At 47.3% G+C, this 23,945-nt stretch overlaps 1 protein-coding gene across 1 annotated transcript in view; it reads left to right on the top strand.

Moving 5' to 3' along the window:
* Positions 1–23,945, top strand: part of LOC143839502 (uncharacterized) — a 266,540-nt gene that overhangs the window by 104,043 nt on the left and 138,552 nt on the right. The gene's annotated exons all lie outside the window — the stretch shown is intronic.

Genomic DNA, 23,945 nt, shown 5'->3' with positions numbered 1-23,945 from the left:
TCTTCCACCTTCCAAAAGAGGGAAGCAAAAGGGAAACCACTGACTCACCTGAATCTAAAACTGCATCGTCTTGGGTTCCTGTGATTTGGGTTACTCATTTCAAAGGAAATTGTGATTTGATTTAGTAGAGCCCGAAAAAAAATCTGGAACCTGCATTGAGCCCTAGTTGCAAGTTCCTGGGAAACCTATTGTCCTAAATTATTAATCTCATTGGTTTGGAGGAGTTCACCAGTGGGTTAGCTGCTATTTATGCATGTTCTAAACTCTATGACCAGGCTTGTCCTCAAATCTAGCATCTATGGTACTTTCCTAGAATCATAGAATTGGAAAGGATCTCTTAGATCATCTAGTCCAACCCCCTGCACTATGCAGGACACTCACAACCTTACCGCTCATCCTCTGTAACCTGCCAGTCCCTTCGTCCTTCACAGAATCAACCTCTCTGTCAAATGACTTTCCAGCCTCTGTTTAAAAATTTCCAAAGATGGACAATCCACCAACTCATGAGGAAGCCTGTTCCAGTGAGAAACTGCTGGTCTGTCCCTCTGGGACAAGAGAGAACAGCTCTGCTCCATCCTCTATATGGCAGCCTTTGAAATATTTGAAGATGGTTATCAGATCCCCTCTCAATCTCCTCCTCTCCCGCCTAAACAGACCAAGCTCCCCCAACCTTTCCTCATACATCTTGGTCTCCAAACCCCTCACCATCTTTGTTGCCCTCCTCTGGATATGCTCCAGTTTGTCTACATCCCTCTTCAACAATGGTGCCCAAAACTGAACACAGTACTCCAAGTGAGGCCGAACCAGATCAGAGGAAAATGGTACCATCACCTCCCATGATCTGGACATGATACTTCGTTTGATACAGCCCAAAATACTACTTGCGTTTTTAGTCACTGAGTCACACTGCTGACTCATGTTCAATGTTTGGTCTACTAAGACTCTGAGATCTGATTCTGTTCTCTGTTGTGTTTGCTACCCCTCCCAGTTTAGTATCATCCACAAATTCAATAAGTACTGTACAGGGTTGTTGTGCAGATGAAACAGGAGACAAAAGAACCTCCGCAACAGCATCCAGTTTCATCTGCAGAATAATGCTGTGCAGTGGCCTCAAATCTGCAGAGGGTTACAAAGAAGAAATACAGATGGCTTGGCTGTGTCTAACCCCTGGCCAAAGCAGTATTTTAAGTGAGAAGGGGCTTTTCTGTGGCCTCCCTGTCACCCAACTGTTTGGCAGGAGGGGAAAGTTCCCCCCCCCTCAAAAGGAAGGCTCTCAGGCTCCCCTGCGTTGCTCTTGGAAATACCTCCCTCCCCTCAGTCAGAGCCTGTCAGAGGCTCCATCCCAGCAGGCCTGAAGGGAGGGTGGGGGAGGGAGAGCATTCACCAGCCTCCTGCAAGCTCTGTCAGTGTTCTGAGGCAATTTGCAGTTGAAAATGACAGTTAGGACAGCCTTGGGGCGAAAAGGGCTGGCGCAGTCTGTCCAAGCCTCTGTTCTCATCCCCCTTGGCAGCCCTATTAACCTCCTCTGCCTGAAGTGGTCAGGAGCAGACTGGCAATGATGTCTCCAGATTGCCTCTGGCTAGGCTGGGTGGGAGGGTCAGGAGGCGCTTTGCACTTTCCTACTGGATGGAACTCTGGTCTTCACACCTTCTGAATGGCCCCTCACCCGACTGGCTGGAATTCTTCTCAGTCCGGGGCCAAGGGGCCAATCGTTGGCCCCTGTTTCTATCCTGGACTCAGCCCACCCCCCTTAGACTAACTGTTTTATTTATACCGCCCCGTGAGTGGTTTACAGATGTTATAAAAGATTGACTATTGAGACCCAGCTTGGCATAGTGGTTAAGATCAGAAACCTTTAATCTGGAGAACTGGGTTTGATTCCCCACTCCTCCATGTGGCGTCAGCTGGGCAACCTTGGGCCACTCACAGTCCTGATAGAGCTTTTCTCACAGAGCAGTCCTCTCAGATCTCTCTCAGTTCCACCTACCTCACGGGGTGTCTGTTGTGGGAAGAGGAATGGTAGGCAATTGTAAGCCGCTCTGAGACTCCTTTGGGTAATAAAAAGCAGGTTACAAGAGGCCAGTTCTTCTTCTACTGTCTTGATGTCTTGAATGTTTATATGTAGGAAGTAAAATTTCCTTAAAACTTGACAGCTGATTCCTTTTTGTTTATCTTTGAAGAACAGTTGACCAAACTCCCATAAATCCTTGGTCAAAACGTCTAGCAAAGTATACAGTTCTCACTAATTCCAAATCAGAAATATAGAATGAATGAATTAAATATTAGCTGAATTATTAAAGACCTCACATTTTTCATAGAAGGCTGTGCTGGTGGCATAACATGCTGGCGGATTATGCAAAAATCACCAAATTCATCCACCTATTCATTCTACCCATCTGCTGAGAGCGTATTTTCATGTCATTCTGGAATCTCCCTTCTCCCATTCAAATAGGAGGGGTGGTGCCACACCTGTTGACTATTGAGAACCAGCTTGGTGTAGTGGTGGAGAGCGGCAGCCTCTAGTCTGGAGAACCAGGTCTGGTTTCCCGTTCCTCCACATGAAGCCAGCTGGGTGACCTTGTGCCCATCGTAGTTCTCTTAGAGCTGCTCCTGCAGAACAGTTCTCTCAGAGCTCTCTCGACCCTACCTACAGGTTCACATGGATTATTTATTTATTTATTTATTCATTTATTGTTTCATTTGTACCCCGCCTCTCACGACAGTGTCGCCTTGAGACAGAATAAGAGCATAAAACAAAATAACCCATAAAACCCCATTTAAAACAGCAATAGTATAAAACCCCAAATCCCATAGTCATAAGACGGCGGACGGAAATCTCCCCTACCCAATTCTGCTGATTCCAGCCAAAACCAATGTTATTTATGATCTTAATTAATTATAAACCTGGGAAGCTCAGATACGGTGGGACCCCCCCCCCCCCGATCAAAACTCCGGTCAACCACCCCGGCCTCAACTGAACGCCTGGTGGAAGAGCTCCATCATGCAGGCCCTGCGGAACCTAGACAGCTCCATCAGGGCCCTTAGCTCCTCCAGGAGCTCATTCCACCAGGTTGGGGCCAGGACAGAGAAGGTCCTGGCCCTGGTCCCTGCCAGGTGGACATCCTGGAGGCCCAGGACAACCAGAAAAGTCATGCCTGCAGAGCAAAGAGCCCTGCAGGGGGCATAAGCAGATAAGCGGTCCCTCAGATAGGTAGGACCCAAGCCACATATAAAATTGAAAGGGTACAGAGGAGAGCAACGAGGATGATCTGGGGCCAAGGGACCAAGTCCTATGAAGATAGGTTGAGGGACTTGGGAATGTTCAGCCTGGAGAAAAGGAGGTTGAGAGGGGACATGATAGCCCTCTTTAAGTATTTGAAAGGTTGTCACTTGGTGGAGGGCAGGATGCTGTTTCCATTGGCTGCAGAGGAGAGGACACGCAGTAATGGGTTTAAACTTCAAGTACAACGATATAGGCTAGATAGCAGGAAAAAAATTTTCACAGTCAGAGTAGTTCAGCAGTGGATTAGGCTGCCTAAGGAGGTGGTGAGCTCCCCATCACTGGCAGTCTTCAAGCAAAGGTTGGAGACACACTTTTCTTGGATGCTTTAGGGTGCTTAGGGCTGATCCTGCGTTGAGCAGGGGGTTGGACTAGATGGCCTGTATGGCCCCTTCCAACTCTATGATTCTATGATTCTATTAAAGCCTTCATGTATGTTCTGTCACTTGTTAAGAGATGATACCCATAAAGGTCTTCAGTTTGCCAAGTGGTGTTTTTTGGTGACTGCAGCCACCTAATGGACAAGTAATGTAGGGGCAACCTATATTAATTTTGGAAAAGCTTTTTGGACCTTGGGTGTGTTCTTTGGAGACCGTGAGAAGTTTGGTGTGCATTGGAAAACACTCTGTACATTCCCAAAGGCTGGAATCTTCTATTACAACATTACGCAAAGATTTTTATCCCCATTTTGTATGGTATTTAGTGGTTATAAGAGACAGGGGGACTAGGGATGGGCATAGACCGGCTCACAGATGAAAGTTCATGACAAATTTTAGCTGGCTCATGGTTTGCAAAGTGTCATTTGCGAAAGCTGCGAACTTTCGAGCGGTTTGCGGAGGTTCGTGCCTGCTTGTGAATGGATACGTAGCCAGACAGACTGTTTCTGCTCAATCTAAAGCAGCTTTTCTCAACTTTTTTACCGTTAAGAAACCCCTGAAACATTTTTCAAGCTTTGAGAAACCCCCAAAGGGGCATGATTGTGCAGGATATTGTTGGAAGAATAGCTGTGTACATAACTCCTCAGGTCCTTTCCCCTTCTCATTCCCTCCTGGCCCATCATTGTCCACTTTGGTGGAGGGGGCGTGGTCAACATGACCATATATAGTCATGATGATGATGATGATGATGATGATGATGATGATAATGATGATGTCGTCATCCGTTCAGTCATGTCCGATCCTTGGCGATTCTATAGGAAAGTCTTTGCCATGCGCCCCTGTCTCTGACTGCTTCTTTTAGTTGGTTCATGGTCATCCTGTGTCAGCTTTGATCGTGTCGAGCCAGAAGATCCTTTGCCAACCACGTTTCCTTTTGCCACTGACCATGCCAAGCATTAATGATTCTTCTAGCAAGTTTGATCGCATGATGTGTCCAAAGTAAGTGAGCTTTAGCCATGATATCTTATTAATGACATAGTTGGTTTGTTCCTCTCCAAAACTATCTTGTTGGTAACTGTAACTCTCACCCGTTTGGGAGACCCTTCCAGGACCACCAGGAAATGTTTCCAGGACCACCAATGTTTCATGAAATCCTGGTTTAGAAAGCCTGATCTAAAGGCCTGCAAAACTTCAAAGGAAAAGGTGGGTTAGAACTTGGAGAGCACATAGAAGATCATCAGGGGAGGTCCCCTACAATTTTGATGGCTCTAGCATTCACAGGATCCAATCAATTCACTGCTGAACCTCCTAAATGTGTTCCTCTCAGTCATTTTGACAGGTGCAGGTTCAGGAGTCTGTAGAATAGGTTGTGTGCAAGGCAAATGTACCAAACTCACAGGGATTCTCATACTAACTGGCCTTTATATCCCCTCCAAAATGAGTGAGGATTAGATTTATGGGGCCCAAATTACTGAGCCCCAAAATACATTCCCCCCAAGACAATTCTTTCTGGGGAAACCTTTTTCGGTAGGGTTATATCTTGGATCTCATGAATCCAGTCCTCAGCAAAATTAGAGGCAAGTCAGCTGAAAATACCCTGCAAATTTGGTGTCTCTAATATACTGCAGGGAGGGATATTCTACTGGGTCACAAACATCACAAACCAAACTAACTTGTGCGGCCCCTAAAAGTTTGCGATAGTTTGTGGTTTGTGAACGGGGCTGTCAGAAGCCCCTGGGTTCTGCCATGATTGTAACAGTTTGCTTTGACCATCCTGTAACCATTTTGATTCTGTGTAGCTTGTCTGTCTTCCCACAGTCAACTTGTTGCTTTTATATTTAGGTGCGCATCTCAAGGTTCTTGCTAGCCGCCTAGTTATCTCCCTTGGCACTGTTCCCGGACCTGCACCTGGACCCTCTGATAGTGGGGCTTGCTTGTGTGAACCTAATGATTCTAGAAAGAGCAGGAAGCTGGGGGCATAAATGTCCCTGTTTAATCTGTAGTTGCCAGATTAGTTTAGAAAGTCCCGAGAGAACTGCTTGAATAAAACTACCTTCTTGAAACACAGAGGTGTGTTTATTTACAAGTCTGAAATCTCGACGGGGGCACTCCACAAACTTTGAACCAAACCACTTTTTTCCCAGTTCATGCCCATCGCTAAGGCCTATTATGCACGGCCGCTGAAACGGCAGCATGGAGAACGCGGAGGAGGAAGATACAAAGCAAACCGCTTATGCACGAGACGGAACGCAACGGCAGCAAAACCCAGAGTATGCGATTATGCATGCGGCTACTCAAGAGTCGCTTCTGGTTGCACCCTGGTCCCGGAAGCTCCACTTTCTTCCGCATCTCGCTAACGCAGCTTTTTCGGCAGTATACGTTGACTCTGCGCCTGCTTGCCGCCTGCAGCGTGCATAATTGGTGATTTTAGCTGCCAGCATTCCACCCCGAATGTGGACTTTCCATTCCGTGCATAATGGGCCTATATGATGCACTTTCGATCCACTTTCAATGCACTTTTCAAGTGGATTTTATTGGGTGATCTCAGAAGGGCAATAAAATGGCACTATTTAGCATGCGTAGAAACATCAAGTTTTAGACAGCTGCAATGATTCTGTCAGGACAGCACAATTAAGCTTTCTGTGCATATGCACAGTAGCACAGCCAGATGGAGTTCTCACCCTTCTTGTCTCCTTGTCCTGCACACTTCTGTGATACGCTATGTTTTCTATCAATTATAATGCAAAACCAAAAAAAGGAACAAAAAACCCAACCTGGACAAAGTCAGGAACCCAACAGCTGAGCTGCAAAACTATGTTAAAACAATATTAAAACATATTAAAAATATTTATTAAAGTGTGCCAACAAAAGTGCTTTTAGTCAAGGCTATGGTCTTCCCAGTTGCAATGTATGGCTGTGAAAGTTGGACCATAAGGAAGGCCGAGCGTCAAAGAATTGAGGCTTTTGAACTCTGGTGCTGGAGAAGACTCTTGCGAGTCCCTTGGACTGCAAGGTGAACAAACCGGTCAGTCCTAGAGGAGATCAGCCCTGACTGCTCCTTAGAAGGCCAGATCCTGAAGATGAAACTCAAATATTTTGGCCACCTCATGAGAAGGAAGGACTCCCTGAAGAAGAGCCTAATGCTGGGAGCGATTGAGGGCAAAAGAAGAAGGGGACGACAGAGAATGAGGTGGATGGATGGAGTCACTGAAGCCGTCGGTGCAAACTTAAATGGACTCCGGGGAATGGTAGAGGACAGGAAGGCCCGGAGGATCATTGTCCATGGGGTCGCGATGGGTCAGACACGACTTCGCACCTAACAACAACAACAATTTCTAGCCCACTAGCTTTCTTTTGCTTTAGGATGCTTTGGGCTGATCCTGCATTGAGCAGGGGGTTGGACTAGATGGCCTGTATGACCCCTTCCAACTTTATGATTCTGTGATTTTCTTGAAGGGGGTGGGGAGAGGATTGGAGACAACAAAGGGAATAAATCCAAGAGGCAAATCTCTGCCGAGAGAAGTTAGGGCTTCTGGAGCTTCTGCCAAGAGAAGTTAGGGCTTCCCCTTGAAGGGAAGCCTTGCAACCTGGGAATGAGGAAGCCTTTGAACTGACACCCTGGCCAATCAGGGGTTCTCTACATTGTTGGAGGCTCGGCAGCAAGTTATTTCAGGAAAAGCAGACAGCTGCATCTTTACTCATGTTGATTTTTCAAATATCGAGGGTTATACCCACTCCAAGATGTCGTGGGGGGAAGGTAGGGTCACTCCAGATCAAGCATGCTTGTTGCAGAGGGAAAATTTAAATCACCCAAAATCAAAATGGAAATCGCATTCAGTGAATACGGCAGGGACTGAATCGACCTGGGATTGGAATCAAAGCTTTGTGCAGATTCAGCCTAGGACCACCACTCTCCGCTATGGTCCTTTTCTGCATCAAGAGTGCATTTCATGTGTGTCAGAATAAGCTTCTGTTAGGATCATGGTTCTTTTAATAGATGCCCAGTTTGGGGGGAAAGGCAAACTTTGGGCATAAGTACTGCTTGGTGGCATACTGGACAGACGTGGTGATTGGAATGCCATGGTCATCACACTGGAACACAGCAAGTCCGGTGATCAGACACGTTCCCCATGAAAATTGTCACTTTCTAAACTCTTTTGGCACATAAGTGATTTTTTAAAAACATCGAGACATCACCTGCTGGAATAAGCGAGCACTGCAGTGTGCATGAGTCAGCAGCAGGAGAAAAATATCCTGCAGGGGGTGTTGGAGAAGGCATGTAATGAGCATTGTTCCAGTTGGAACTTCCTGATATTTTTTCAGATGATCTCCTGCAGTCTTCTGCTTGGCTGTTTGGAGATTTCCTTCTACTTTGAACTCACTTCCTCCCTGCTTGCCACCAAAACCAACAGATGGAATGAGCAACAGTTACTTAGACTTCTAACACTCTCTCTCTCCTCCACTTTTCTATGCAAAGTTGTATCTCTTCTAAATAAAACTTTTTTTTTTCTTTAAGGACCTGGTGCTCTATCCCCTGCATTTTGAAAAAGAAGAGCGGGGGTATCTTGTACCCCCTTTTTACTATTCAAAGGAGTCTCAGTGGTTTACAATGGCTGTCCTCTTGGAACTGTTCTCCCATAACAGTTCTTTCAGAGTTCTCTCAACCCTACCAACCTCACAAGGTATCTGTTGGGGGGGGGGGGGAGAAGGGAAGGCATACACACACACATCGAGAAAGTCTGGGATTGCTACAGAGAGGCAAGCAATGTTAAATCACCTTTGTTCATCTCTTGCCTAGACCTGAGTGTACTGATAAAGCTGTCCAGACCGAACAGTAATCTCAGGGCTCCCTCAGCCTCACCTCCCTTACAGGGTGTCTGTTGTGGGGACAAGAAAGGGGATTGGAAGCCGCTTGGAGACTCCTTTGGGTAAAGCAAAGCAGCATCTAAGAACCAACTCCTTCTCCTCCTCCTCCTCCTCCTCCTCCTCCTCTCCTCCTCCTCCTTCTCCTCCTCCTCCTCCTCCTCCTCCTTCTTCTTGCAACATTTCTAGCTACCTGCCCTCTTCTCGAAAGGCCTGTAAGTGACAGGCGGAATTCTGGACAGGCAACTTCTCGTTTGGCTCCCAGCCAGAAGTTTACTGTAACTTCTAATTCCTCCTCAAGAAGTGCTCATTGGACAGAAAGGGGACAGCAGAGACCTGGAGCACCATGAACCAGAATCACAAGGTCTCCGGTGCAGGAGAGTTCTGCAATTGAAGAGGCTGCACTTAATCCCTTAACTACCACCTGTCAGGAAAGCCAGAAAACACCCACACGGCTTTGCAGTCTCCCCTTGGAGTCTGCAGTCAACAAAGCAATTAGGTATTTTGGAAAAGGCATCATGAGTACCCATCAATCTACGGCTTTTATTGTGTGGCCGGCTGGATAGTTGCTAGATGTGAATACTTTGTTACGACTGCAATTGTTCTCTTGGGCCATCTCCATAGGCCATGTATTATTTATGTCTGGGGCAGGGATGCTCTGCATTCTTGGTGTTTGGGGGGCAAGACTGGGACGGCTTCTGGAGTTCTGGCCCCGCTGGTGGACCTCCTGATGGCCCCTGGGTTTTGGCCCCTGTGTGGCAGAGTATTAGACTGGAAGGACCACTGGTCTGATCCAACATGACTTCTCTTACATATTTATGCCTGGGTCAGTAATATTTTGTCTTCATGGTGCTTGGGGGGCAAGAGTGGGTGGGCTTCTGGAGTTCTGGCCCTGTTGGTAGACCTCCTGGTGGGCCTTAGGTCTGGGCCACTGAGTGACGTATAGTGCTAGACTGGAGAGCCGCTGGCCTGATCCAACATGGCTTCTCTTATGTTCTTATGGGGCAGGGATGATCTGTCTTCATGGTGCTTGGGGAAGCTGCAGTGGGATGGCTTCTGGAATTCTGGTCCCATTGGTGGACCTCCTGATGCCTCTTGGAGTTTGGCCACTGTGTGACACAAGGTTTTGGACTGGATGGGCCACTGGCCTGATCCAACATGGCTTTTCTTACGTTCTTATGTCTGGGACAGAGATGCTCTGCATTCTTGGTGCTGTTGTGGCAACAGTACAAGGACATCTGGTCACACTGGTGGACCACCTAATGTTCCCAGGGTTTTGGCCACTGTGTGACACAGACTGTTGGACTGTATGGCCCATGGGCCTGATCCAGCATGGCATCTCATGCTCTTATACGGAGCAGAGATCCATGAGTGTCTGTTAGCCACAAGATTGGTTCAAGTTGAGAGCTGAGTTGGTCTGAAGTAACACAATGAAATCTGAGACCAATGGAACCTTTAAGACCAACAAAGATTTATTCAAGGTGGGAGCTTTTATCTGATGAAGTGTGCCTGGACATGAAAGCTCACACCTTGAATAAATCTTGGTTGGTCTTAAAGGTACCATTGGATTCAAATTTTGTTGTATTAGCCACAAGGTAAAGATGGTACCCTGTCTGGGGCGCGGATGGATTCAAATGAGTAGCCGTGTTGGTCTGAAGTAGCACAATGAAATCAGAGTCCAGGAGCACCTTTAAGACCAACAAAGATTTATTCAAGGTGTGAGTGCAAGCACTTGAAAGCTCACGCCTTGAATGAATCTTTGTTGGTCTTAAAGGTGCTACGGGACTCTGATTTTATTGGGGCACTGATAGTCTTCTTGGTGCCCACAGTGAGAGGACTTCTGGAGTTCTGGCCTGCCACTGGCCTCCCTGATGTTGTTTTATGGATGCGCCCACCACATTTTGTCAGAACTTCAAAAGTGCCTGCAGGATCAAAAGGAACAGGTGATTTGTTTCCGATAAGCCAAAAAACTATCCGAATCAATGCTGATTCGTGTACCTTTTGGACCTAACTGAGCCAAATTGCCCATCCCTGTACTTTAAACCTGCCAAATCAGTGGTACTAAAAAAAAAAATGGCGATCCAGCCAGTTTAAAGGAAGGGTCTTGGGGGAAGAGAGTGCACCAAGTAGCTGATCATGACAGGTCAGCTGTTTGACATGCTGTCTCTCCCCCACAACCATCCCAGGCACCAGCTGAGAAGGTGGGGGCAGGAGAGTTTAGAAGAAGAGAAGAAGAAGAGTTGGTTCTTATATGCCGCTTTTCCCTACCCGAAGGAGGCTCAAAGCGGCTTACAGTCGCCTTCCCATTCCTCTCCCCACAACAGACACCCTGTGGGGTGGGTGAGGCTGAGAGAGCCCTGATATCACTGCCCGGTCAGAACAGTTTTATCAGTGCCGTGGCAAGCCCAAGGTCACCCAGCTGGCTGCATGTGGGGGAGTGCAGAATCGAACCCGGCTTGCCAGATTAGAAGTCCGCACTCCTAACCACTACACCAAACTGGCCAAGCAGCTGACCAGTCATGATCCACTGCTTGGCGCACCCTTGAAATACAGGGTGGGGAAGAGGCCTGTGAAGAAGAATTCAGATCATTTCAGATTCACACAACCCAAAGAATTCAGATCTTTTGGGATTCCCATGAACCAATCTGGCCGAATCTGACCTAGTGAAGGGTGATTCGGGATGATTCAGAGTTGGCCGAATCGATTCCACCAATGACCGAACCAGTCTGAATCCAAAACGATCCAGTTTCTTTCTCTGTGCACGTGCCTATCCCACCCCGAAAGAATGACTGATCAAATTCAATTTCTGGGTTGGGTGACTGGAGAGGCACACCTGACAGAAGTCATAGTCCTTTCTCCTCTTGAGTAGCTCTGCTGCTGGACTGGCCGAAAGCAATGCAAAAATATGTGCATGTGTTTTTGGCTGGTGTTTGATCTAGTCTCATGTTGGCAAGAACTCATATGAAGGGATTAAGGAATCTTGACTAATGAGGGCTTCTCAAAGACTTCCTACCATAAATCACAGCTGGCGAATCATGTTAACCCTGTTTGAAAGGAAACAAGGAATTTGTGGCCCTGTTTGGATCCAGACTATCTGAATCCTAGAATCATAGAGTCAGAAGGAGCCTCCAGGGTCACCTAGTCCAACCCTCTACAGCTGGGGTAGTCAACCTGTGGTCCTCCAGATGTCCATGGACTACAATTCCCATGAGCCCCTGCCAGTGTTTGCTGGCAGGGGCTCATGGGAATTGTAGTCCATGGACATCTGGAGGACCACAGGTTGACTACCCCTGCTCTACAGAATGCAGGAAATAAAGTCCACAGATGTTTTGATGTCCAGGAAACAACTTCTTTCCCACCCTTAACTGCTGTTTTCTTCAACGGCCCACAGCTACTGGAATTAATTGATCAACGTCAGTAGGGGAGGGAATCAATCTTCATTGCCACCCGGTTTAAGGTTTGGAATGGGAAGGGACTGTGGGTCAGGAGTAGAGCGTCCACTCATCATCCAGAAGATCCCAGGTTCAATCCCTGGCATCTCCAGTGAAAGTTGATCTGTATCAGGAACCAGATAGGAGACACCCAAGTAAAGTATCTTGAACAAGTAATCCCCCAAGACCACTATTGTAGTGAAATCCAAAAGGAAGCTTTATTCAAAAGACGAACACAGAAAGGCATCAACAGGAAAAGTCTGATGAACAAAGTCTTTGGCAGAGACAAAGTATCACTGGCCCCCATAGGGGTTATTATACCTGGAGTTGGCTAAAGGAGGGGGGAATGAGGGATTCACAAAGATGGGAAAATACCATAGTTCTCAAGAGAGCCATCTGGCCCCTACTTTGATCTAAGGAGTTACAAATGTTGAGACTTCACAGCTCCTAGCAAAGTCAGGAAGCGATAAGGGGTTCTGGCAGTGGAACACTTTGGAATGCAAAAGGGAGGGAAGGAGCCAACAGGCGATTTATGGCTTTATGGGTTTATGGTTAACAGCCTGGGAGGCACTGGGAGAACACAGGGGAAACATGGGTCACGAACCGGGGTTCATGACAATCTGGCCCTGTTTCTAGCTCATGTGCAAAGAACCCAGAGAGTAGCAGATGGTAGTCAATACTGCTGTTATTAGAATCATAGAATCCTAGAGTGGGAAGGGGCCAAAGAGGCCATCTAGTCCCACCCCCTTTTCAATGCAAGATCAGCCAAAAGCAGCCATGAGAAGGATCTGTCCATCCACTGCTTGAAGACCACCAGCCAGGGGGAACTCACCACCTCCTTCGGCAGCCCATTGCTGAACTACTCTGACTGTGAATTTTTTTTCCTGATATCTAGCTGATATCATTCTACACTTAGTTTAAAACCAAGACTGCAAGTCCTCTCCTTTGCTGCCCACAGGAACCTTTCTTTGTCCTCCTCCAAATTCCCCCCCCCCCATTCACGAGAGCTCATTAATGGCAGGGAGAGGTTCCAAACTGGGAGATCCCTTGCCCCCACTTGGGGACTGCCATAATCTCTTGGCTATTAAATGGGATTCCTTTCTGCATTCTGTCCCTTAACAAAGAGACCTATTGTATGGCAGCTTCCTTTTTATGCAGGATTTTGGGCATTCCCTTCTCCATAGCCTATTGAAGCTCGGGTATGGATTATTTCTATTAAATATTAGCCCCATGTACAATTTAGCCCCACCACTACCACCACCAAATTGCCTGATTGCACTTCTGCCGGATGACCCATACATCTCAAAATGCTCCAGCAGAATCAGAGAATCAGAGTTAGAAGGGGCCTCTGAGGTCTTCTAGACCAACCCCCTGCAGAATGTAAGAAATTCCTAATCTGCTGTTTCTAATATCAAGGGGCTTTACGCACCGGGATCTTTGTTGCAAATTGGTCACTGAATGAAAAATCGCCATTTAAAATAGTGGAATTCGTCGTTATGCATACCTGCCTTTGTAGTGGTATCCAGTTGCGTTTTGTAGCGTTTCCCACAGGCTTCCGGTCTCGGCAGAAATCGCTAGAAAAGAAGCGCTATTGCCGAGCTCATCCCGCCCCTGGCCGTCAAGCAGCCAATGGGCAGCCGTTAGCATGCTCCCAAACAGCCCCTTTCCCTTTAAGAAAGGTTTTAAAAAAAAAAACAGACCCATTGTAACGAATCTGTGTAGATTCGTTGCAACGGAGAGACCCATCCAGCTGCCTGGGGTGTTTGAGCTGTCGTTTGATCGTGGCCACGCTGCCTCCGAGTGAAAAAAAAAAATCCCCCCTCCCCCCCTCTCACGGGCCCGATTTTCGGCTGAATGACTGTGTTAAATGTGTGTGCTTAGTGACTTAAGGGGAGGGACTGAAGCCGGGGAAGCCTCTGTTTGAGCTGTCATTTGATCGTGGCCACGCTGCCTCCGAGTGGAAAAAAAAATCCCCCCTCCCCCCCTCTCACGGGCCCGATTTTCGGCTGAATGACTGTGTTAAATGTGTGTGCTTAGTGACTGAAGGGGAGGGACTGAAGCCGGGGAAGCCTCTGTTTGAGCTGTCATTTGATCGTGGCCACGCTGCCTCCGAGTGGAAAAAAAAAATCCCCCCCTCCCCCCCCTCTCACGGGCCCGATTTTCGGCTGAATGACTGTGTTAAATGTGTGTGCTTAGTGACTGAAGGGGAGGGACTGAAGCCAGGGAAGCCTCTAAACTGAAAGAGGCTCGCTGGTGCGTTTATCCCCGCTCGCTCGGAGAAAAAAAAATGGCGATCGCTTCGCCGGAAGTTTGGAGGACAGGCTCAGGAGGAGGGACTTTGAAGAAACCGCAACAATGTTAACGCACAGGTCTTTTTCGCTAGTGTTGCAGATTGGTTGCAAGAGTGTAGCGCTTTCCGGAGGGTGAATCCACTTTTTGGGATTCCCCTGAAAGCGCTACAAGGAAGCGCTTTTTGCAGATTGGTTTCAGGTGTGTGGCAGATTGTCTACAACGTCGTGCGTTAAGGCAAATCAATAGCGTTTCCAATTGGCAACCATTGTGCGATTTTGAAGGCGTGCAAAAAGCCCCCAAATATTTGGGCATAGATCTGGACCTTTTGGCTAATTCTGATGACGAATTAGTACTCCGGACAACTCAAAGAAGAATTTGGGACATTGAACTTCAGCTAATATATGCTGGTGCGGGTGGGGCATGTTCTTTACATTTTTTTGGCCTTATTTATTCTCCAAATCTTTTGGCTCATTCCTTTTCTAATGTAACAATTCCATTCTTTTGCAGAGCATTTATATTAGCAGTATTCAATATGTTTCCTTGGGTTATGGTTGTGGGCATATCCGAGGATATTCCACCCAATGAAAGCATGTTCATTGATGTTTAAGACTAACTTCCCTTGAATTCCTGAATATATGATGTTAAGTCTCTATCCGTATATATTATCTACTCAGAACTTTTCTTTTCCACACGACTAGAGCAGCAAGATTAGTCTTAGCCAAGATTTGGAAATGTTCAGAAGTATCGACTATTGAGACATGGCAGAATAAAGTTACGGAACTATCAGGAATGGCGAAGCTTACATCTTCTATAGTCAATAAATGACTAATAGAAGAATATCAGGAGCAATGGTGATACTACTTAGATACTACTTAGATACTTCTTAGATACTTCTTAGATACTACTTAGATACTACCTTGATAACTGAAGAGCTATGGATATCAGAGGCTGAAGAAGGGCAAGGGATGAGGTAATAATGTCTATAGTTGATGGCTTTTTCGTCTCTTTCTGTCTTGAATTGATGTATACTTTATATACTCAAAATAAAAACGGGGGGGGGGGGGGGAGAGAGAGAATGTGTAGTTATTGTTGTAAAGTGCCCGATTCCATTCACCACATCATTTTAGGTCGTATTCAATATGACCAGCTATGCCAATGTTTGATTTTACCTCTTTTACCTTCCTTTAACATTACAGACAACACGTTGATCAGCTTCCTGCTAGCAGATAAGTCCCCTGAAATTGCCAAAAAGCTTGCTGAGTTCTTATCAATTGGGACTTCACCTCGTTCTAAAAGGCCCTGAATTGTTGCTCTTTCTGAAATACTCTTATCATTGTTTTTAGTTCCTTGATATGCTGCTTTAAAAAAAAATTTAGCCTGCATGCTTTCCTCGTTCTAAATGCTATTAAAGGCCTCTCTCTTAGTTAGTTAGACAGACAAGTTAGTTAGACAAAACATATGAGGAAAGGTTGGGGGAGCTTGGTCTATTTAGCCTGGAGAGGGGATCTGATAACCATCTACAAGTATTTAAAAGGGTGCCATATGGAGGATGGAGCAGAGTTGTTCTCTCTTGCCCCGGAGGGACGGACCAGAACCAATGGGATGAAATTAATTCAAAAGAAATTCCGTCTAAACATCAGGAAGAAGTTCCTGACAGTCAGAGAGGTTTCTCAGTGGAACAGGCTTTCTTGGGAGGTGGTGGGTTCTCCATCTTTGGACATTTTTAAACAGAGGCTGGATAGCTCTCTGACGGAGAGGCTGATTCTGTGAAGGCTCAAGGGGGTGGCAGGTGACAGCGGATGAGCAAGAGGGTTGTGGGGGTCCTGCATAGTGCAGGGGGTTGGACTAGATGACCTAGGAGGTCCCTTCCAAGTCTATGAGTCTATCATTCTAGGAATCCTAGCATATATGCACCCAAAGAAGTGTGCATGTCCACAACAGCTGATACCCAGAATGAAACTTTGTTGGTCGTCAAAAAAATGAACCTGGACGGAAGCTTTCTTCTGTCACTTCCGACACGATCTTCTCTATCTTCTCTCACTCAGCTTGTGAGCTCAGGAAAAGTTCAAATGCTTCTCAGCAGTCAGTGAACCTTGTGACAAGTTCCTTGCGCTGGAGGCAGCTTAAAGCGGTTAAAGAAAAGTCCAGGTAATTGCGTTTTGATTGAGGTTAAAGAGCTCAGATGGGTCTTCTTATCTTGATATATCAGATATATGCACATACCAGTTGGCTTGTTTGCACTCGTGTTGATTATCTCCTGTTTAGTGATGAACCAAGCAGTTATCTAGGTAATAATCACATGATTATAACAGAACAGAGTCAGAGAAAGACAAGATAGGCAGGCAGGCAGACAGGCAGATAGAGGATTGTTGTCTTTAGGTGTTTTGAAAGTTGTCACTTAGAGGAGGGCAGGGAAAGGTTCCTGTTGGCAACAGAAGATAGGACCCACAGTAATGGGCTTAAACTATGTGGAGAACAATCATAGAATCATAGAGTTAGAAGGGGCCATACAGGCCATCTAGTCCAACCCCCTGTTCAACTCAGGATCAGCCCAATGCATCCTAAAACAGGGGTAGTCAACCTGTGGTCCTCCAGATGTCCATGGACTACAATTCCCATGACCCCCTGCCAGTGTTTGCTGGCAGGGGCTCATGGGAATTGTAGTCCATGGACATCTGGAGGACCACAGGTTGACTACCCCTGTCCGAAAGCATCCAAGAAAAGTGTGTATCCAACCTTTGCTTGAAGACGGCCAGTGAGGGGGAGCTCACCACCTACTTAGGCAGCCTGTTCCACAATAGGCTAGAAACCAGGGGGAGAAATTGTCACAGGCTAAGTGGCTGAGCAGGGGAATCAACTTCCCAAAGAGATGGTCATCTCCCTTTCACTGATGGTCTTCAGGCAGGACAGATACTTACCCTGGATGCTTAAAGCTGATTCTGCATTGAGCAGGGGGTGGGACTAGATGGCCTGTGTGGCCCCTTCCCATTGTAGGATTCTAGGAGTCTAGTTCAGCACTGGAAGGGGCTGCCTAAGGAGGTGGGGAGCTCCCCCTCACTGGCCGTCTTCAAGCAGCGGCTGGACAGATCCTTCTCCTGGATGCTTGAGGCTGATCCTGCATAGAGTACGGGGCTGGACTAGATGGCCTGCATGGCCCCTTCCCACTCTAGGATTCTAGGAGTCTAGTTCAGCAGTGGAAGGGGCTGCCTGAGGAGGTGGGGAGCTCCCCCTCACTGGCCGTCTTCAAGCAGGGGCTGGACAGATCCTTCTCCTGGATGCTGGAGGCTGATCCTGCACTGAGCAGGGGGTGGGACTAGATGGCCTGCATGGCCCCTTCCCACTCTAGGATTCCATATATAGAATAATACATATGTACTACTGTGAAAACTAGACCAGATTTCTCTGGATAGAGTTCTCAGACTAAGTGAGATTTGTTTCTTCCCTGCAACGACGGCTGCCAGACTTCGGATTGCATCTAAGCGGAAGCAACAAGAATTCCCAGATACAAACTCCCGGAATTGTAAGATCAGAGAGCTTGTGATCGTGGCAAAATTAACTAACTTAGTTCACGGAAGACCACTAGAAGACTTTCCAGACTGCTGGGAGTCCTATAGGAAATCACTGTAATTGTTCTTTCTTTTCTACGTTACTTCTTTAAATTGACAAAATAATATTTTAAATTATATATATTTTTAAAAGACTCTGTGTGATTTCCGGGTGTGGGACATTCCATCTTTGCGAGAATCCCTAAAAGCAGCGAGACGTGGAATTGGGAGCACTGTGCGTTGTGCGTTGTGCAGGGGGTTGGACTAGATGACCTGGAGGTGTCTCACAGCTCTAGGCTTCTATGAATCTGAATAGAACCATTTGGAATTTCTTGCCCTGTGCTGTCATTTCCCACAGGCCCAGTTTCTAGAAGAGACTTGCCGGGAAGGGAAATCCCTTTTGGCCTGGGGAAAGATCATTTCACAGATCACGTTAATAAGCAGTGATTTCAGATGTTGGCCTTGGTGCTTTTGAAACAAGGGCTGCTGCCAAAGTAATCGCAGACAGAAGCTGCCAAGAACCTGCTTCTTGGAAACGGAACATTTTGAGGAAAGGGAGAGGGAGAAAGAGACAGCTGAAATGCAGAGACCGATTGGACAACCAATTGGAGGGGGTTTTCTTAGCTGGCCAAAATTTGCCAATGTCCAATAACTTTCCTGCAGCCTAAAAGGCCAGGCCTTGGAGGAGTGTAATTGTGGAGCACACAGATAACCATCTAGAGAGCTTAAATGAGAACCAACTCTTCTTCTTCTGCTTCTAAATTAGAGAGGAAGCGTCAGGTGGAAATTGCAAGCAATCTAGGAAAATTCATAGCAGTCACGGGTTGGACCAGGATGTTTTCATACCCTGTTGTTGGCCTTGACCATAAGCTGGAAGTTAAACTGGGTTGGTAGGGACTTGGATGGGAGACCACCAAGGAAGGCTCTGCAGAGGAAGGCCATGGCCAACCCTCATGGGTCATCTAGTCCAACCCCCTGCACTATGCAGGACACTCACATCCCTATCACTCATGTACCAAATGCACCAATATAACCAAATACACCAATATAAGATGGGGGAGACTTGTCTTGGCAGTAGCATGTGTGAAAAGGATCTAGGAGTCTTAGTAGACCATACATTGAACATGAGTCAGCAGTGTGACTCGGTGGCTAAAAAGGCAAATGGGATTTTGGGCTGCACCAAACGGAGTATCGTGTCCAGATCACAGGAGGTGATGGTAATGCTTTGCTCTGCTCTGGTTCGGCCTCCCTTGGAGTCCCGTGTTCAGTTTTGGGCACCCCAGTTGAAGAGGGATGCAGACAAACTGGAGCGTGTCCAGAGGAGGGCAAGAAAGATGGTGAGGGGTTTGGAGACCAAGACGTATGAAGAAAGGTTGGGGGAGCTTGGTCTGTTTAGCCTGGAGAGGAGACGGCTGAGAGGGGATCTGAGAACCACCTTCAAGTATTTAAAAGGCTGCCATGTAGAGGATGGAGCAGAGTTGTTCTCTCTTGCCCCGGAGGGACGGACCAGATCAAACGGGATGAAAGAAATTCAAAAGAAATTCCGTCTAAACCTCTGGAAGAAGTTCCTGACAGTTAGTGTGGTTTCTCAGTGTTACAGGCTTCCTCAGGAGGTGGTGGGTTCTCCATCTTCGGAGATTTTTAAGCAGAGGCTGAAGAGCCATCTGACGGAGAGGCTGATTCAATGAAGGCTCAAGGGGGTGGCAGGTGACAGTGGATAAGCGATAGGGTTGTGAGTGTCCTGCATAGCGCAGGGGGTTGGATTAGATGCCCCAGGAGGCCCCTTCCAACTCTATGATTCTATGATTCTATGATTCTAGGTCTTCCAAGGCCTTTGTTGGGGGTAGTGATGAGCTGGTTGCAACTTTGACGGCAGTTTTGCACATAATCCACTCCCTGGCTCAGACAGCTTTACAAGAAGATTAGGCAAATGCATGGAAGATAAGATCTGCCCACCGCTATTATTAACATTCCAGTCCCCCAACACACCTGCTTCTCCCAGGGACTGTCATTCCAAGCTGGGGCCTGTCATTCCAGGCCCAAAGCACTTCCTTATTCTACACCCAGGAGTAGGGTTACCGGATCCATGAGACCAATTAGCGGGGGATGGGGTTGAACTTGCAAGTAGCAGGGAGAGAGGGAGCCAGAAGTAAGTGTGACATGGCTACCACACCCAGAAGTGACACAGAGACATTGGGGGCACTGGCTTGTGGGCAGAACCTGTGTGGTAGAATTCGCCTCATACCATAGAATTTCGCCCCTAAACTAGAGTGTCCACCTCCTGATGTCATTGATATGGCGATGTCATTTCCGGGTGACGTAGGGAGTTGAAAAAATATTGCTTTATTGTACCCTGCATTTTACAACCCAAAGGAGTTTCAAAGCAGCTCACAATCGCCTTCCCTTCCTCTCCCCACTACAGACACCCTGTGAGGGAGGTGCAGCTAAGAGAGCTCTGAGAGAAGTGTGACCGGGCGAAGGTCACCCAGCTGGCTGCATGTGGAGGAGGAGTGGGGAATTGAACCCAGTTCTCCCGCTCTTAACCATGACTCCAAGCTGGCTCTCAAGAATAATAGTTGGTTTTTATACCCCACTTTTTCACTACTTGAAGGAGTCCTAAAACAGCTTACGGACACCTTTCTGTTCCTCTCCCCACCTCAGACACCATGAGAAGTAGTCGCTGAGAAAGATCTAAGAGAACTGCTCATGAGAATGGCTCTAACAGAACTGTCACTTGAGGTCACCCAGCTGGCTGCCTAGGGAAAAAGTGTGAGGAATCAAACCTGCTTCTCCAGATTAGATGTTGTCACACTTTACTACTAGGACTAGCTGTCATGTCAAGTTTATTTCTGGCTTCCTGCCTATTTGAGGGGAGAGGAAATTTCCCCACTTCCTGACAGCCCTGAAGCAGGGGGAGGGGCTCCTACCTGGGGGCTCCCCCATTCACATCTGTTAAACATTTATCGGGTGATATGTCCATATAGGGTCAGGTTGACCCACGCATCCCCTCCCAAAATGGCCAATGATGGGCCTGGAGGGGGCAGGAAGGGGAGGGGCCCTGTGTGGGCGTGTCCACAGCTCTGCTCCCCAACCATCTTCTGCACAATTGCATCACTTCTGGGGTTTCTCAAAGCCTGAGGAATGTTTCAGGAGTTTCTCAATAGTAAAAAAGGTTGAGAAAGGCTGGTCTAACTGATTAGCTTTTTCAAGGGAGGAAAAGCAAAAGGAAGTAGACTCACATCAAAATCACAAGATGTCATAGTCCCATTGTATACGGCACTGGTCAGACCACCCCTGGAGTACTGTGTGCAGTTCTGGAGGCCTCACTTCAAGAAGGACGTGGATAAAATTGAAAGGGTACAGGGGAGAGCGACGAGGATGATCTGGGGCCAAGGGACCAAGCCCTGTGAAGATAGGTTGAGGGACTTGGGAATGTTCAGCCTGGAGAAAAGGAGGTTGAGAGGGGACATGATAGCCCTCTTTAAGTATTTGAAAGGTTGTCACTTGGAGGAGGGCAGGATGCTGTTTCTGCTGGCTGCAGAGGAGAGGACACGCAGTAATGGGTTTAAACTACAAGCACAACGATATAGGCTAGATATCAGGAAAAATACGTTCACAGTCAGAGTAGTTCAGCAGTGGAATAGGCTGCCTAAGGAGGTGGTGAGCTCCCCCTCACTGGCCGTCTTCAAGCAAAGGTTGGATACACACTTTTCTTGGCTGCTTTAGGATGCTTAGGGCTGATCCTGCGTTGAGCAGGGGGTTGGACTAGATGGCCTATATGGCCCCTTCCAACTCTATGATTCTATGATTCTGTGAAGGCACAGGAAATCTCCACTTGAGCCAATGAGGAGGAGATGATTGGACTCCACGAGGAAGTTCCTCCTTCAAATGTTTCCTCGCACGTCACTGGAACAGATGTAAAGCCATCAACATGCTACATGCAAAACGGCAGCCCAGAGGGCTGAGGCCCATGCTCCAGATCTCTGTGTTCCGGACCAGTATTGTGTTTGTTTTGGAAGAGCCGATCCTGCCGTGAGTGAGGATTAAGGAAAGGGAAGTTGTACGTGTGCAGGAGTTCCATTAATGGGAGTTGACAGGAGGCATTAAAGAGCCACCGGGAAAGAATGAAATCAAGCTCCTCAGTTTGCAAAATTAGTAAAACCATTTATTTAATATGCAAAGTGGGTGGGAATAGGCTGCCTAAGGAGGTGGTGAGCTCCCCCTCACTGGCAGTCTTCAAGCAAAGGTTGGATACACACTTTTCTTGGATGGTTTAGGATGCTTAGGGCTGATCCTGCATTGAGCAGGGGGTTGGACTAGATGGCCTGTATGGCCCCTTCCAACTTTTTGATGCTATGATTCTATGATTCTATGATTCTATGGGTCAGATTTGGGTCACCGGAATACGGTGTCCCAAGAGCAGCCCGTCTCAACTTTTTTACCACTGAAAAACATACTTCAGGCTTCGAGAAACGTCAGGAGTGGCGTGATCCTGCAGAATATTGTTGGGAAGCAGAGCTGTGGACATGCCCACTCAGGACCCCTCCCCTTCCCCCCCCCCAAGGCCCATCATTGGCCATTCGGGGAGGGGAGAGTGGATCAACAGGACTATATAGGATCATATTTAAGGGGTTTTACAGGGTTTTAATGTGTTTTATTGATTGTAAAACCGACGCGAGACATTTGAGAGCAGTGGTGTATAAATATAAGTATGAATGAATGAATGAATGAATGAATGAATGAATGAATGAATGAATGAATGAATGAATGAAACATCGCCCAATAAATTTTTAAAAGATATAAAAAATGAATTAACTCCCACCCATTCAAGAGATCCTTCCAGGGCTATCAAGAAACCCTGGTTGTGAAAGCCTGCCCTAGAGAAAAGTCTCTTCCCAGCTCCGCAGTCAGAAATTTCTGGAGTTACAATTGTCATCTCGGTGGGATATGCCTGGAGACGTGGGTGGAGCATGGGGAGTCCAGGTTTTCGTAGGGAAGGGTCTTCAACTGGGATGAAGCCGTAAAGTCCAAACTCCACTGCAAATTTTTTCTCCAGGGGAACTAATCTAGGTCATCTGGAATTTTCTAGGCCTGGTAAGTCCACAGTGGGACCTTGGGAGGGTGTTGTTTGGGGAAGGGGGAAGAAGAAAAGCTGGGCTTTTGCCCCCCTTTTCACTGCCCGAAGGCATCTCAAAGCTGCTTCCAATCTCCTACCCTTCGTCTTCCCACAACAGACATCCTGTGAGGTAGGTGACCAAGCTCTGAGAGAACTGTGACTGCTCCAAGGTCACCCAGCTGGCTGCATCTGGAGAAGGAGAGGGGAAGGAAACCCAGTCTTCCAGGTAAGAGGCTGCCGCTCATCAACGTGACACGACACCAAGGACATGTTGGAGAATATTATTTCGTAGGCTTGCTGAAGGTTGGAAAAACTCAACAGAACATGTTTTTTTGTACCCCGCTTTTCATTGTCCAAACAGAGGGGTCTACAATTCTCTTCCTCTTTCCACAACAGATACTGTGTGAGGGAGGTGAGGCTGAGAGAGCCCTGAGATTACTGCTCAGTAAGGACAGCCATAAAAGGACTGTGACTAGCCCAAGGTCTGCATGTGACTGCATGTGGAACAGCATGGAATCAAACCCACCTCGTCCGATTAGAAGCTGCCTCTCCGTCAGATGGCTCTCCAGCCTCTGTTTAAAAACCTCCAAAGATGGAGAACCCACCACCTCCCGAGGAAGCCTGTTCCACTGGGAAACTGCTCTGTCAGGAACTTCTTCTGGACGTTTAGATGGAATTTAGAATCATAGAATCATAGAGTTGGAAGGGACCTCCCGGGTCATCTAGTCCAATTCCCTGCACTATGCAGGACACTCACATCCCTCTCGCTCATCTACTGTCACCTGCCACCCCCTTGAACCCTCACAGAATCAGCCTCTCTGTCAGATGGCTCTCCAGCCTCTGCTTCAAAATCCCCAAGGATGGAGAACCCACCACCTCCCGGGGAAGTCTGTTCCACCGGAAAACCGCTCTAACTGTCAGGAACTTCTTCCGGAGGTTGATTTTTGAACTGTTATATATTCCTAAGCTTTGGCTAAGCAAAGTTCCCTTTGATCTGTCTTCAACCTGTGTCTTAATTGTGTAATGGTTTTTCACAACGCT

This window comes from Paroedura picta, chromosome 1 (assembly GCF_049243985.1).
Source record: "Paroedura picta isolate Pp20150507F chromosome 1, Ppicta_v3.0, whole genome shotgun sequence".
Classification (NCBI taxonomy): Eukaryota; Metazoa; Chordata; class Lepidosauria; order Squamata; family Gekkonidae; genus Paroedura; species Paroedura picta.
The sequence above is the reverse complement of the archived record's forward strand: the minus strand, read 5'-3'. Positions and strand labels throughout refer to the sequence as shown.